The 16256-nt window shown below is 37.7% G+C and overlaps 1 protein-coding gene and 1 pseudogene across 1 annotated transcript in view; one reads left to right on the forward strand and one right to left on the reverse strand.

The window, feature by feature from the left end:
* The window catches only part of CNTNAP2 (contactin associated protein-like 2), a 1235176-nt gene that overhangs the window by 1030654 nt on the left and 188266 nt on the right, over positions 1 to 16256 (reverse strand). The window lies entirely within an intron of this gene.
* Positions 4883 to 5424, forward strand: LOC102772071 (annotated as a pseudogene).

The following is a 16256-nucleotide window of genomic DNA, read 5'->3' on the forward strand; positions in this document are numbered from 1 at the left end:
TTTTCGTCCATTTCCAACAACATATCTTTGTGAAACAGGGTTTTCCAGCTTGTTGGTTATCAAGTCTAAGTACAGAAGTAGACATGTTGTGGAAGATGATCTTCACTGTGCTCTTGCAAAGACTGCCCTGAGAATTTCTGGTCTGGTGAGAAAGAAGCAATCTCAACCTTCTCACTGACATTGGCTTTTCACACATACTGTTGAAAAATGTAGCAATGTAGGTTCCTGTTGTTATATTAAGACTGTTACCATGCTACACCATGCTTCAGGACAAAATTTCATTTATTTATAATTAGAAATAAATATTTCACAATAATTACATGTTGTTTTTGTGATTAATCACTATGCTTCAATTATGTTCAATTTGTAACAATGAAAATACATCCTGCATATCAGATATTTACATTACGGTTCATAACAGTAGCAAAATTACAGTTATGAAGTAGCAACGGAAATAATTTTATGGTTGGGGATCACCACAACATGAGGAACTGTATTAAAGGATCGCGGCATTAGGAAGGTTGAGAACCACTGATCTAGAGGAAAGGATGGGTGGGATTGATCTCAGGTTATCCTCCATGAACATGGCTTCTCTTCAAATATTGGACACATTTCTATGGCAGTATATCTGAGCTGTACTTGGAAAGTGCCCAGAGTACCTCTCTTTCTAAATGTGGAATCAAATGCTTTCATAAGCATAAGATAAAAAAAACACAATTCAGTTTTATTTAGGATGAGGGTTAGTAATAGCTAAGTAAACTACCATCTTCAAATTGGGGCTTTTCAAAATGTGAAATTCACTCATTTAGATAGCTTGATACCCCGTGAGATATTAATAAGTTTGACACTAAATGTATTCTCTGATCTGAACATTAATAATGACTTTATTCTTTCTCAGCTTAGTATACTTATGCCTCCTACCATTTTTTAATGTTCTACAGCAAGATTAGTACCCAGTAAATATTTCTTTGTGAACAGAAAAAGAGCCAAAATGAGGATACCTTATTTAAAGGAGCTATTTTTTTTCTAATATATTTACATTTCACCGTTCATGGAAAAAAAAAAAACATTTCCAGTATATTCTTCCATATTTATTAGTTCTAGTTTTCTACTCCCTTCCACTACAGAATTTATCAAATAGATGGTTTGTTCTCTGCATTTCCCTCTTTCTCTGTGCTGTCTTGAAGCTTCAGCAGTTTGTTTACTGCTATCTTTTCTTCCAAAAGAGAAATCAGAAAGATCACTGATGGTGACCCAATAAATTATTTCTTGGCTATTTAATTTTTCTTCAACATTCCCCAGAGTTAGTCATCTTCCTATTCAAGAACATTTATACTTTGCTCATTTTATTTGATCTCAGACAACTTCATCCTCTTCATTGAATATTCTTTCTTGTGGATTATTAAAAATTAGGTTGTTCTCTCTAACCTTTCAAAAGTGAGGTCATCTACTTTCTTGTCTTCAATCATAACTCCCCAGTGTATTTGCTGCCACTCTCTGTTTCCTCCACTGCCTCAGGGAGCCTGAGTAGCGATGGGGCTGACAGATGGATGACTCAGGCTCCCTTGCCCTCTGGCATCTACCTGCTTTCCCTTAATGGGCGCATTAACAGATGGCATCCTTCTCAGCAGCCTGCCTCCCATGACTCCAGCTCCCCTGGTCCCTGATAATATTGGTTCTCCCCTTGTTCTGTAAGCCTCAGGAATAGTAGTGACTGTCATTCATGGGAATTCATTGTCCCTTGTTCGTTCCCTTAAGCCTGCCACACTCCTGTTGACTGTCCCTTTACTAAATTCTGTTTAGGTAAACACTTTAGAATGTGCCTGCTTCCAATCAGAACAATGACTGCTACATATGTGTGCAAAATTCCTATGATAATTATAATCTCTCAATAATATTATTTCTGAATGTCCTTAAGGTATATTCAGTTGGAATTCTGTCTAAAATTCTCCTAATTTTTCAATATCGTGTTTTTACTAAAATCTTTGGTTCTATTAACGTCACCTTCTCCTATGCTTTTAAATGATCTCATGATCTAATCTGAGTTACAATTCCTTATCTACATTTATTTCCTTTGCATTTCTCTATCCATTTCACGGTTTAGGGTTTCTTAATTATTTCATACCTGAGATATTATAAAGTTTCCCAGTTCCCTGCCCCACTTTCAATTTTATTACTCTGCAATACAAATATGGTAGTGATCATGTCAAAGCCTCTAACTCAAAAATTTTAGGAAATCCAGTAAAGAATTTCTTCTTTACTAGAGTGTGCTACAAAAAGCTATTCTGCTACACAATACCAATACTTAAATTATTTATCCCATCAGGCAGAGTGTTCCCTAATTCAAAGGATTTCACTGCACTAGTATACCACAAAATATAATGTTTAAAGATATAGACATGCAAGTTTAACATGTATACTTTTGTATATGCTAATAATTAATAATTGAATTATTTTTGTTTGCTCATGCCCATCATCCTCTCCTGTACTGAAGTAGATATAGAAAATCAAAGCAAAAAATTACAGATATAAAAATTTATTTTACTTGAAAGATACTCAGACTAATCTTACTCTTTGTATCATCTTATGAGAATAAGTACCCTGATATGAAAATATTTTTAACAATAACAAAATAGATAAGAAGATTAATGACATATTTAGTGTCGGGTCTCAATGGTCATGTAAATTGCCCAAAATTGTATATTCTGTTTCATATGTTTCTTTATTTTCCTTTTTGAATTTCACAGTCTATAGGTATTGGTCATATCTCAAGAAAAGAGCTATAATTTAATTTTTTTCAATCAAACAGTCTGAGGTAGTTAATCAGATAGCATCATTTGATCTAAGAGAATAGTAACCACCTGATAAATTTAGTTTAAGTGAGAAAAAAAAAACACAAACCAGAAACAAATTATTTAAAGACAGAATTTAAATTTGCTATAAGGCCAAAGATCCACAGCTTAAATGCCTATTCACTGGGATAATGGCTATTTTCTGAGAAGCCTATTTACTCTTAGAAATTAAAAGTAATATGTTGTACAAAAAAGGTATATTTTGTAAAAATCACAGAGACCTATATAGATTAGCTGATCACCAATAATGTCATGGACTTGACCAAACAATCTTAAAATATCAGGAGAATTTCCACTCTGCTATAGTTGTATAAGGAATGGTTCACTTATACTAGGGTTCATTCGCATATATTCAGTTTGTCCCTGAATGGTTCAACTAACTTCTGAGCCTTCTGTGAAGAGCCCACACATTCTGCTCTCATCTAAAAATGCTTCCTCTTCTCTCACAGCCACTACCTTATCAGAACATGATTTAAAGGAAATTTCCTATTAATATTATCGTTTTTATCACTTTTAGACAGAGAGGGAGGAAGGAACTTGCATCCTAGGTATGTGCCCTGACTGGGAATCAAACCTGTGACCTTCCAGTGGCCTGGATGATACTCCAACCAGCCTAGCCACAATGGCCAGGGTCATTTCCTATTATCCTATATAATCAAAGTCTAATATGCAAATAGGCCAAATGGTGGAACAACCGAACAACCAAACAACCAGTGCCAGTCCTGATTGCTTGGCGCCATCAGTGGTGTGAGTGGCAGCTCTCGGCTCTGATCACCCCTGAGGGCTTCTCCACCTTCCACTGCTCTAGCCCCAATGGCTCCACACCATCAGTGGGTGCGAGCCGTGGCTGCCAGCCCCAATCGCCCCTGAGGGCACCAGCCCTGCTTGCACCTGCTGCTGGCACTGGCCCCAATCGCTCTGTGCTGTCAGTGGGTGCTAGCAGCCCGGTACTGTCAGTGTGTGGGAGCAGCGGTGGTGGGAGCAGGGCTGCAGGCAGACAGGGGACCAGGGGCTGTGGTGGGAGGGGCCAGGTGAGGGTGCAGAGGATGAGCCGAGACCCACCCCTGTTCCCACTACAGCCTTGCAGCCCACAGTTCCTTTCAAGGTCCACGAATTTGTGCACTGAGCCCTAGTTTTTAATAAGTGTGTATTAATAATGTTATTTTGAATAACTATTTTAGTAAGGCATTATTAATAAAACTACCATGATAATGGAATATTAAAACATGTATTTTTCACTTATGGATATATCAGAGGAAAATTACTGAGGTTATATTTAGACAAAATAATTCATAAGCTTAATGCTATAGATTTTTAAAATCCTACATCAGATATTTTTCAAAGGATGGATTGAAAAATAAAATATTTTAGGCCTTGAATTAAGTCAGAGTATAATCTAAAAGTTGATGCCACACAGTCTGCATTCTCAGAAGACAAAGCAGTTAAGTAACATCGACTAAATAATAATAAAAACAAAAATATAAGCTCTCAAAATAGTACGGGTATAATCTTAATTCTGCCACCAACTAGCTGTGTAAAGTTGCATAAACTCAAACAATGGGGACAAATACAACAACATCTTGGTAAAAAGAAAAAAAGCATCTGATAGTTAATAACTACTAAGAATACATTAGTCATAAAAAGAGTAAGATATCAAAAATTGTGACATGTAAAGAAATAGTATTTAGAGGAAAATTATAGTCTTTAGTATTTAACGTAAGAAAGGGATAAAAATCAATGACTTAAGCAAAACACTTCAGAAGTTTGAATAAAAGACTAGAATAAATTCAAAAAATGTAGAATGTACCAGAAAACAATTAAGAAGATAAGAGTGAAAATAAATAAAATACAAAGATCAAGAAAACCAAAAGATGACCCTCTACAATGTAAGTAAATTGGAAAATCTCTGGTGAGACTAAATTCTAACCCTCCAAAAATAGAAGGGGAAAAACAACGATATTATAAATGAAGACAGGCCATAAGTATAGATAGAGATTAAAAATAATCTATTTTAGAAATGGACCTCGGGGCAGCTGTGGAGCATGTCGACCCCCACCTGGAGGAGACTCCATGAGGGATTTCAAGTGATTGCAAGAGGACCCACCTGTGGGTGTCTGTGATACACCATCTGAAAACAACATCATGCAGTGGGATGCAGTTATATTTGGAAGGGACACCTTTTGACAATGGTGCTTTCAAACTAGTAATAGAATTTTCTGAAGAATATCCAAATAAACCACCAACTGTTAGGTTTTTATCCAAAATGTTTCATCCAAATGTGTATGCTGATGGTAGCATATGTTTAGATAGCCCTCAGAATCGATGGAGTCCAACATATAATGTGTCTTCTATTTTAACCTCAATTCAGTCTCTGCTGGATGAACCAAATCCAAACAGCCCAGCTAGTAGCCAGGCAGCACAACTTTATCAGGGAAACAAATGAGAATATGAAAAAGGAGTTTCAGCCATTGTTGAACAAAGCTGGAATGACTCATAACAGACAACTGGTCTGTTAATCTTTTTCATCATTGTTGTGTATAATTTACCTCTCAGTAAAAGGCTAACAGATTTTAAGTGCCACCGGTTTTAAGGATTCTGCAGAAGAAGAAAAATCCTTCAGTTTAGAACCTATAAAAGCTTGTGTATCTTGATTAATGCACTTTTTATTACATGGTGTGAACTAAGTTATTGCTTACATAGATTTGTAATATATCCTGTTGTATTTTTTCCCAGTGTATAATGTCGGTGTGGCGTTTTCATGACAGAATATACACATTCTGTAAATCTAAAAAAAATAATCTATTTTAACACAAGTTTTGTGCAAAAAAAAAAAAACTTTAAAAGTGAACTGGTCACTATACTGCAAACCTGTAATATAACAAACATGACCCAAGAAGCAATATACTTCATAAACAAGCCTTATGAATATTAGGAAAGTAAAAGTGACTATTCAAAAATCTTCCCAGTGTTGGGAGACAGACCTCAGGCGTGGCTTGTGTTTCTGCTCATCTTGTGAGCAAGCTTTCATTGTGAACTATCTTTATAAACATAGTTGCATTGCAAACAGCTGGGGAGACAGGTATATTGTTCCTTCCCGGGAAGAGGGCAGATTTGTTTCCCATCTAGTACAATATAGTATCTCTCTGGGGCAAAGATCATGATAAAGGAATGAGGTTTCTGAAGCTCAGGTTTCCTTAGCTTTGGTCCAAATGTGCTGCATGTTTCATGGGTCAGTCTGCATCTTCTCCTTTAGTTTTATGGGGCAAGGGAAACTGATGTGATACAAAGCTCATAAGTAAATAAAACAACAAGGAAAATCTTCTGACAATAACCTTTGCTAATGATAATGCTGGGCATCGCTAGTAGAAATGCAAAATGAGACAGCCACATGGACAACAGTTTGGCAACTTCTTAAACATACACAGCAATCCCGCTGCTTAAGAAAAATGAAAATCTATCTTCACACAAAGTCTGAGTGTGAATTTTTACGGAGCTTTATTCATACTCACTTCAATCTAGAAACCTTCCAAATATCAAACAGCTGATTAGCGGAGAATAAAAGTGTGGCACATTCATAGCTCACTGCTCAACTGGCTTCCTTCCACAATCCATCCAAGGCAAGAACTACTTGGGCTATTTTCTCCCATCTTTTCATTGAACTCTATCCTCCATGTTTTCCATTAGCCCAGTCTCCATGGTGTCCTTGTGCTAGTATACAGTAAACCCTTGATTTTGTGGACCTCAGTATAACAGACTAGGTCTTTAACTTACAAAATTTCAGGCCGGTATGTCATATGTGAAAATTATCACCCAGTTAATTTTAAATGCTTTTAACTAAGATTTGTTCAAAATTAAATTAACAGGTTATTTTTGATTATTAATTCACTGTTATTTTAAACAAATTTCAGTGAATAGGCTATATATTGGGGGGGAAAACAACAACACTGTAGTAATTTCACCAGCATAAGTAAATATTGCATATCTACAACTATAGTCTACATATTTAAATCTAAGGGTCACTGTTCTTAGTGTTCCATGAATGATTAGCAGGTGATCACACAGCATCTCTAACAGTGGTTCTGTTATTGGGTGCCACGGCTTTCTGTAGCAGCTTTAATCTGTAGCAGTTTTAATGCCTACCTGCCGAGGTTCCCACTTGAGCCAAGCCATGCTAGTCCTGTGCATTTGCCTACTCCTAGTGACTGATGAATGCAAGCATTTACTAAACCTATTTAGCATAAATTTAGAACTACAGTAATACATACAGAAAACTTTTCTGTGAAATTAAACTTTTCATGCATACTTAATTTTAATTACTCAAGTGTAATTTTACATAATTAAAAACAGGTAAATTAATTTGTCAATTTTTTTAACATATGCATTCAGAAAACCTACTTTATTATGTAATAGACTTTCGGCTTTAACAGACACATCCTCACCCTAATTAATCCATTACTTTGAGGTTTACTGTAATTATTTCCCTAAAAACTCCCAGCTTCAGTGCTTTTAGTGAAACAAAGTAAATGTCCTGACTTAAAAAAAAAATTAAGAAAAGCAAAAACAAAAAACAAACAACTTCATTTAACCCTACTCACTTCTTCAGTTACAATACCATATCCTCCCTTTCTGACCTCCTAAAGTGCAGTGTCAGCTCTATACCCAGTGGCCAAGGGATTAAGTCTCATTTTCCACTTCTGCCTTTTCCTCCTGTAATTCATTTTCTGCACTAACCTGGTGAAGCCCAAGGCTCCTTTCTCAGTTCTGACCTTCTGCAACCCCTCCGGAGCACATGGTATCCTTATCATATCTCTTTGAGGCTGTGATCTTATTTTGATTCTGGGACAGAGATCAATCTATTCTCTTAGGTCTCTAACTTCTCAACCCTCCTCTAGGAGGTCTCATTCTAATCCAAATAATGAGCATTGATTTCCATATCCATACCTCCAGCCCGAAATTGGATTTTGAGATCTAGGCCAGAATTTCCAACTGTCTGATAAGCATCTTCATTTGGACAGCTGGATGATGTTTCAAATTAAAAAAAAAAAATTTGCCCTTTCACCACCAAAACATATTCCATTTCCTACTTTTCCCATACTGTTTTTGCTGACGCTGCCATTCTCCTAATCTTCCAACCCAAATCTACCGCCACATCGGCAACTTTCCTCTTCCTTCTTCACATCCACTATGCCCGGGTGCTGGGTCCTGTCTCTTTAGTGATGCTTTCCCGCTCACATGGCCATTGTGTTTTTTCAAACCTTCACCCTCTTGACAGCTCTCTGAATATTCTCCCAGAGTCTAATCTCTTTCTGCTGCAGTTTACTTTACATATTACCCAGAAAGGGATTTTTCTAAATTAAAATTAAAACCTCCTTCTGTGAGAACCTAATTACTTAACTCCAAGTACGATGTGGGTTGCCTTTGCCCACACCTCGCCAACTCAATAAAATGAAAAGAATAATATGTATAATTATCACCCTTTGTTTTGTTTATAGGAGGCTAAATGCTTCACTTAACAGATTGTTTTCAACAAATTAACAGAATTGACTTAGCTGAACAAACAGGTTTGTTATATTGGAGCAGCACATACACAACCCAGGGGTTCTTTTCAGTAAGAACCTGAAACAAGTCACCAGTTACAGCTCCCAATTTACAGAAAATCCATACAGCAGTTGCCACGTTTAATGCTTTCTTTATAACCAAAGACGCGCCTTTTCTTGTGCAACAGGATGGTTATTTTACAGCCTCACTATATTCCCTTGTGCATATGAAAATGTTATTTGCCTTCTAAATGGAATCCTTTCACACTTTGCATAGGTGACCATCACTTGAACTTCTGGACACATTTTTCTCAACAAAGGGGGTGGGGGAAAGGGAACATGTAGACAGCAGGGCACGGTGAAGTTAATGAAATCTTCTGATTTTAAGCTATTGTAGCCAAATATTATCCAGAGCAAGTTTTGTTTTACTCCCTCCCCAGAGCATTCAGATGTGATAGATGAGGATTTGCACTAATTTTATTATTTTTTTTCAAATCACTGAAATAAAGCTAAGAAGCAATAGGTTTTGAGAGCCAATTATACACAACCAGAGATTCTGGGGAACAAAAATTAGAGAGCTTATTTTGAACATGCCCTTTTGAATAGATGTGAAACAAAACAAAACAAAAACAAGCCAACATAGCTATGAGGTGACTTGAGAATAAGATGGTGTTGTACCGGTGTTTGATTCAACCTGTCTTTAAAAATACCCTCTGGAATTATCCAGAGGAAAGATTGTTAGAATGACAGCACACTGGGAAGAAAGAAAAAGAAAGTGAAAGCTAACCTCTAATGGAAAGTGCACATTATAAGGATAACCAAATATTATTTGAAATTATATGTCCATTTCCATATTTAACCATTATCGTGAAAATAAATATTTTTCTTTAATTATAATATTATGTAAATATTGCAAAAATAAAATTCTAAACCATTTTATTAATCGTACCAAGAGGTCAAAGTAACAGAGTAAGCAGATGTTATTCATACTGTGGTTTTCAGAGTAATTTACTCCAGAAATATTTTGTCACTTAATAAGATGACATAAAACTAGACTTTAGGCTTTAGTCACCTCATTTATATAGTTTAGATATTAGTATTCTACTGTCATTTATTTCTACTCAAAAATTATCTATTCACCCATGTTTCACATAAACACTTATGCATTATAGGGTTTTTATGTGTAGCTCAGGATCCTATGTTCAATTTCATATTCATCCAGAATATCCAAACAGTGTAAATACTTTTAGGCTTTCTAGCCATATGGACTAACGATGTCAACTGACATATGCACTGAGTCGAGAGACATACCTATAGTGTACACACAGAGAGAATGAAAGAGATGGGAACATTAAATCACATGGCTACCTATAAGTTTGATATTTTTGCATTTTAAATCATTTTTGAAATAATTTTAGATTCACATAGTTGAAAAAACAGTATAGCGAGTTCCTGTGCATCTTTCCCCTGCTGCTTCCAATAATAAAACTCTACATAATTAAAAGTATAATCTTTTATGCCAGAAATTTAACACCGGTATAGTATTATTAGCTAAACTACTAGTATATGCTGATTTAAATAGCTTTTGTATCTACTCTATTTTGGGGTGGGTGCATAAAACTTTTACCATTTTTATAGATTCATGTAACCTCCAACTTGTGAAATAGAACAGTCCCATCACAAAAGTAATTCTTTTAATTGTAAACTTAACAAGACATATGAGAATGTGCTTAGAAAATCTAGTTTTGCTTTAAATTCTGAACTTAGTCCCCATTCTAGGGTGCATGCTTCTCCTTCTTGCCACTGGAAAGTTACTTTGTAACTGTCATTTCATTAGATTCCAGACACTAATGCTACTCATAAGGGCATAAAGAAAGCAATAGAGACTGTATCTGAAGACTGTACTTAAATTCTAAATGAGACAAAGTGCTCTCTTCAATTGGGATCAGAATTGGAGTTTAGGGGACATAAAGAGAGGAGCTCAAGAGTAACTTATCTCCAGTGCAGCCCCACTGATTGCATGTGCAAGTTAGGAAACCTAGCGTGCAAAAAGACACTTATGGGAGTGATGTGCTTTCTTACCATTTTACTGTGAAAGCCAAGTAGCTTTGGCACCAGGAGGACTCAATTGCATTTCTAGTGGTGACAAAGGGATTCCAAAGGCAGCTGGAAGCAAACATGATGTCCAGGAAGGGCAGGTGACTAGCAGTTCCAGAGAAAACTGGCAGCTCCCTGCCTAACTGACTCAGTGAGGAACATATGCTCTGGTTTATGGGTCCAATAGGTCAATGGTTGCTGGGGACTCGGGGAGAGTCTGTGGAAAGAAAGTAGGTGCAGCCAGAATGACAACATGAGGGATTCTTAAGGTAATGGAATTATTTGAAATAATTTTTTATTTTTCAATTGCAGTTGATATGCAATATGAGTTTCAGGTATACACTCCAGTGGTTAGACATTATGTACAACTTACTAAGTGATCATCCCGATAAATCTGGTATTCACCTGACACCATACATAGTTATTAGAATACTAGAGGCCGGATACACAAAATTCATGCAAGAGTAGGCCTTTGCAGCCCCCCTGGCTGCTTCGGCCCTCATAGCCCCGGCCGCCCCCCGCCCACTGGTCATTCCAGAAGGTCGTTCTGCCATCCGGTCTAATTAGCATATTAGCTCTTTATTATATAGAATTATTGACTATATCCTCTGTGCTGAACTTAACATTCCCATGACTATTCTATAACTACCAAATTGTACTTCTTAATCCCTTCACATTTTTCAGCCAGTCTCCTGACCCCCTTCCATCTGGCAAGTGTCAAAATGTTCTCCAATATTTTGATTGTAGAATCATACTACAGTTTTACAAGATGTCACCTTTGGGGGATACTGGATAAAACAGGAACCTGAGATCTCTTTATGTTATTTCTTACAAATGCAGGTGAATCTATAATTATTTTAAAATAAAACTTTAAAGAAATATTATAAGTTGAGCATCATAAATGTGTCAAAATCTGCATCTTGCCCAGCTGGCTTGGCTTAGTAATCACAGTTTGATTCCCGGTCAGGGCACATACCAGGGTTAGCCCCCAGTGTGGGGTGTGCAGTATCTTAGAGAAGATTCACTTTTCTCTCGAAATGATACAAAGTTTCTTAACACAGGTTTGCACATGACTACAAGTTAAGATGAGTGGTTCTCAATTTTACAGATAAAAAAGCTGGTGCATTATATTATAAAGAGTAGTATCATTGAACACCAAATACATACACCAAATATAATTAATTAGAAACATGCGACATGACCATCACTATGTTTGATAAGTATAATAAAATTGTTGTGCTAAAAAATTAAATCTAAGACTCAGGAAAGGTCCTTTATCTGGTTGTTAACCATTTTGAAAAGAAAAAAGAAGCCCTAACCGGTTTGGCTCAGTGGATAGAGCATTGGCCTGCAGACTGAAGGGTCCCAGGTTCGATTCTAGTCAAGGGCGTGCACCTTGGTTGCAGTCACATCCCCGGTTGGGGGTGTGCAGGAGGCAGCTGATCGATGTTTCTCTCTCATCGATGTTTCTAACTCTCTATCCCTCTCCCTTCCTCTCTGTTAAAAAATAAAAAATATTTTAAATAAACAACAAACAAACAAACAAACACAAAACACATTTGGCAAAAATTACACAAAACTGATATTCAAATCACAATATGGCTATTGTAAATATTTTGTTATGGATAGAACAGTAGTTTAATGTGTTGTCTGGATAGAAATATCTTATTAAAATAATCCTATACAAACAGAATTTATAATTTATAGAATTATATACAAACAGAAGTTATAATTTATAGAATTGTATACAAACAGAAATTATAATCTGTTTATATACAATTCCAAACACTGCTGGGCAGTGAAAATCTAGCCCAGTGAGAAAATTCTGCAATAAAATATCCATAATAGTAAGCTCTAACATGATCAAGTGATGGTGGTTTTCTAAAGAGGAGTCCAAACTTGCATTTCTGGTATAGTGGACATGTTACAACTGAGGACAGATCTAGAAGTCACAGCCGATTATTCCTGGCAGGCAATGTCTCGCTGAACTCTCACAGTGAAGCCAGACCAAAGAAATTAGAAGCTTTACAGCCTTGAGGTAAAAGACAGTATTTCCATGGGATATTATTTGTAATTTTGGTCACTAAATTGCAACAAAGAAATAATAGAAGGTTGGGGGCGGGGGGAGGCGATTAACTAGGGAACTTATATGTATGTATGCACAGCCCAAGGACGCAGACAATAGAGTGGTGAAGGCCTGGGAGGGGTGGGTACAGGGTGGAGGGGGTCAGTGGGAAAAAAAAAAAAAAAACTACAAAAAACAAATGGGACATTTGTAATATTTTCAACAATAAAGATAAATTTAAAAAACAACAAAAACTAATGCATGGCATTCTGAGCTATCAGTTCTTTTTGGTTTGTTTTTAAAAATCTCTGAAAGTAAAGCTTAATAATTTTGGCTTCTCATCATTGGCCATTAGAGGGAGGCTGAATGCTGCTGAGGGACGTTTTGCCACATAGCTGTAGATTAGCCAAATGCATGAACTATTCTGAACCTCGAATACTGCTGAACTGAGGATTTGGGGCTCTGCTCTCCCTCTCCACAGAGGTCCCTGTGTTTCAGTTATGCCAGATGCAATTAGGTACAGTTCATCTCCCTTAAATTATCCAGGGATTTATTACAGGGGCCCTGGACATTTTCCCTTTCAAGTAGCCATAGATTGTATATTCAAATCAGTGTTCAATGATCACTCTACTTCTGGCTTTAATTCTGCTGCCTTCCTACGTCCATGGAAAACATGATGTGAAGAGTGGGGAACGCAGCAGAAGATAAAAATAATTTTGTAGCATATCAGGAGGTCAGAGGTTATGTTGCTTTGCAGCCATCAGTCTGGCTTCACATTCCTGTGCCCCCAACATGGATTTGAGGGAAGACAGAGACATCTTTTCTCGTGATAGCAACAGGAGACTCACTTCATGATGCAAGGCATGCGATGTGTCTTTCTCGGAGCCAATCACAGCACCAACTAAATTCATCCTGCTTCTTAAAGAAGAGCTGGGCATGCTACAATTTGCAGAAATTCACTGGCTGGCGCTCCACCTGCTGACACACAGTTTGTATATTTAGCATCCAAACAAAACTACAGTGTGTCCCACTTAAAAATGACTTTAAAGAACTTCTGTCTATTTGCAAACCCAGGTGTATTTAAAATTATTTTCACAGTTTGTTTTTCACCCTCAGACTTCATAACAAAAACCAGGCTTCTGTGCTTTTAAAGACCCAACTGGCTTCAAAAAATAAAAATAGAAAAGCAAATAAATAATAATAATATAACTCAGGAAGGTCTAGAGTGGGTAGCTGAAATAGCTAAATGGATATAGGGTCTTCTATATGCGAATAGGGGATTTAAAAATATTAAATCTGCAAAACAACATAACCTGATCACCTGATATGTTGCAAAATTATTTTTCTTTTCTGCTGCTTTTTGCCACTCTTCACATCCTATATTTCCATCCTATTTCAATGCTAAAAGATTTTAAAAAAAGAAGAGAAAATAGGATTGTATGGCCATACTCAAAATGTATACATTAATACATCAGTGTGAGCTAGATGGGCATCCTTAATGGTGTGCTAGAGAGTTCTTTCATCAACTTTCCATGAGTCAAAAATCCATCTATGTTTGATGAAAGGAAATAAGTCATCTATCAAATGGTCAAGGGTGTAAAGCTTAAGAGAATACTAAAAAATGTATGCTAGAGACAATATTTAAAGATACAAAGCCACAAGGAGAAGCAAAATAAAACAAGATCAAGTTTGGTAAATAAAAAGTAAAGTTAAAAGTGAATTAGACCAAGATTAAAAATGGTGGCAGAGTAGGTGGATGCTGCATGGACATGCTCCCAGGAATGGTGGAATTACAACTGAAATACGAAAAGCCTTCCTGAATAATTAATGGAAAAGTCACAGGAGAGAACCCTGATACCCAAGGACCAAAGGTGGAGACCGAATAGAGACTGGTAGGACGGAGGCGTGAAAGGGCTGGCCAGGCATCCACAAGTGGCAACTAAAGCCCTGGAGATATATCTCAGCTGTGGGGGCAGGGGGGGTGCCATTGAGAACTCTGGGATCTAATCCTGAAGCTGGGCTCCCCAGCAGAGAGCACCAAACTGAGGAGGGTACCCTCATAACAGCTAGCTGTGAAAAGCAGTGGGGTGTTGTCTGTCAGGGAGTGGCAATTAGGGCAGCCTTAAAGAGCCAATGCACAAAAATTCCCTGTCGAGCAATCCACCTTCTCCTCTGACAGAGGGAGGGTGAAGTGGACTGGAGCTGTGACAACAGAACCCAGAGCTGGGGACTCAGGGGCTAGAGCTCAGAAGGCAAGCACCACAAGTTTCCTGTGCTGAGTCATTCCCTCCTACAGAGGAAGACACCTTTCCCACTAGACATCTGCCTTGCCTAGGGGGAAGACAGTTGACACAACCTATTGGAAAACACCTCGCCCTGAGGCCACTTAAAAGATTAAAAGAAACAATTAGCCTCCAGGCAGAAGCAATTGCCCCACCCTGTTGAAAAAACTCTCAGTACACCTAAGGATGATTGCCTGGGGGCAATTCAAGTCAGAATCCTATTAGTTTGTAGACAGAGGCAATCTCTGGAGCAGTGAAGTTAAAAGTGAAGTTAAAAGTTAAAACCTGTGGGTTGCGACCCCTTTGGCGGTTGAACAACCCTTTCACAGGGGTCGCCTAAGACCACCCTGAATATCAGATATTTATATTATGATTCATAACAGTAGCAACATTACAGTTATGAAGTAGCAACTAAACTAATTTTATGGTTGAGTCACAACATGAGGAACTGTATTTAAAGAGCCATAAGGTTGAGAACCACTGCGAGTCTGGAGGCTTTGAGTCTTTGCCTGATCCAATTAGTCAGAAACAGCCTTTAACACTGTCCTGCACTAGAGATTGAGAGGTATAGAGGATCTACCTAATACATAGACCCAAACCCAAACAGACAACCAAAGTAGGGAAATAAACAACCCCTAAATGAAAGAACTAGTGAATTTTCCAGAAGAGATAAATGAGGCAAAGATAAAAAATTTATCTGAAACAGAGTTCAGAGTAATGATGTTAAAAATGCTCAACAGTATGAAAAAAGATATAGTAACTACGAAAAAAGAACAGTCTGAGATAAAGAATGACATATCACAAATAAGGAACACATTGGAAGGAATACACAGCAGATTAGGGGTGGTGGAATTACAACTGAAATACGAAAAGCCTTCCTGAATAATTAATGGAAAAGTCACAGGAGAGAACCCTGATACCCAAGGACCAAAGGTGGAGACCGAATAGAGACTGGTAGGACGGAGGCGTGAAAGGGCTGGCCAGGCATCCACAAGTGGCAACTAAAGCCCTGGAGATATATCTCAGCTGTGGGGGCAGGGGGGGTGCCATTGAGAACTCTGGGATCTAATCCTGAAGCTGAGTTCCCCAGCAGAGAGCACAAAACTTAGGAGGGTACTCATATAACATCTAGCTGTGAAAAGAAGTGGGGTGCTGTCTGCCAGGGAATGACAGCTGAAAGTTAGGGCAGCCTCTTAAAGAGCCAATGCACAAAAATTCCCTGTCGAGCAATCCACCTTCTCCTCTGACAGAGGGAGGGTGAAGTGGACTGGAGCTGTGACAACAGAACCCAGAGCTGGGGACTCAGGGGCTAGAGCTCAGAAGGCAAGCACCACAAGTTTCCTGTGCTGAGTCATTCCCTCCTACAGAGGAAGACACCTTTCCCACTAGACATCTGCCTTGCCTAGGGGGAAGACAGTTGACC

This window comes from Myotis davidii, unplaced genomic scaffold (assembly GCF_000327345.1).
Source record: "Myotis davidii unplaced genomic scaffold, ASM32734v1 scaffold49, whole genome shotgun sequence".
NCBI lineage: Eukaryota > Metazoa > Chordata > Mammalia > Chiroptera > Vespertilionidae > Myotis > Myotis davidii.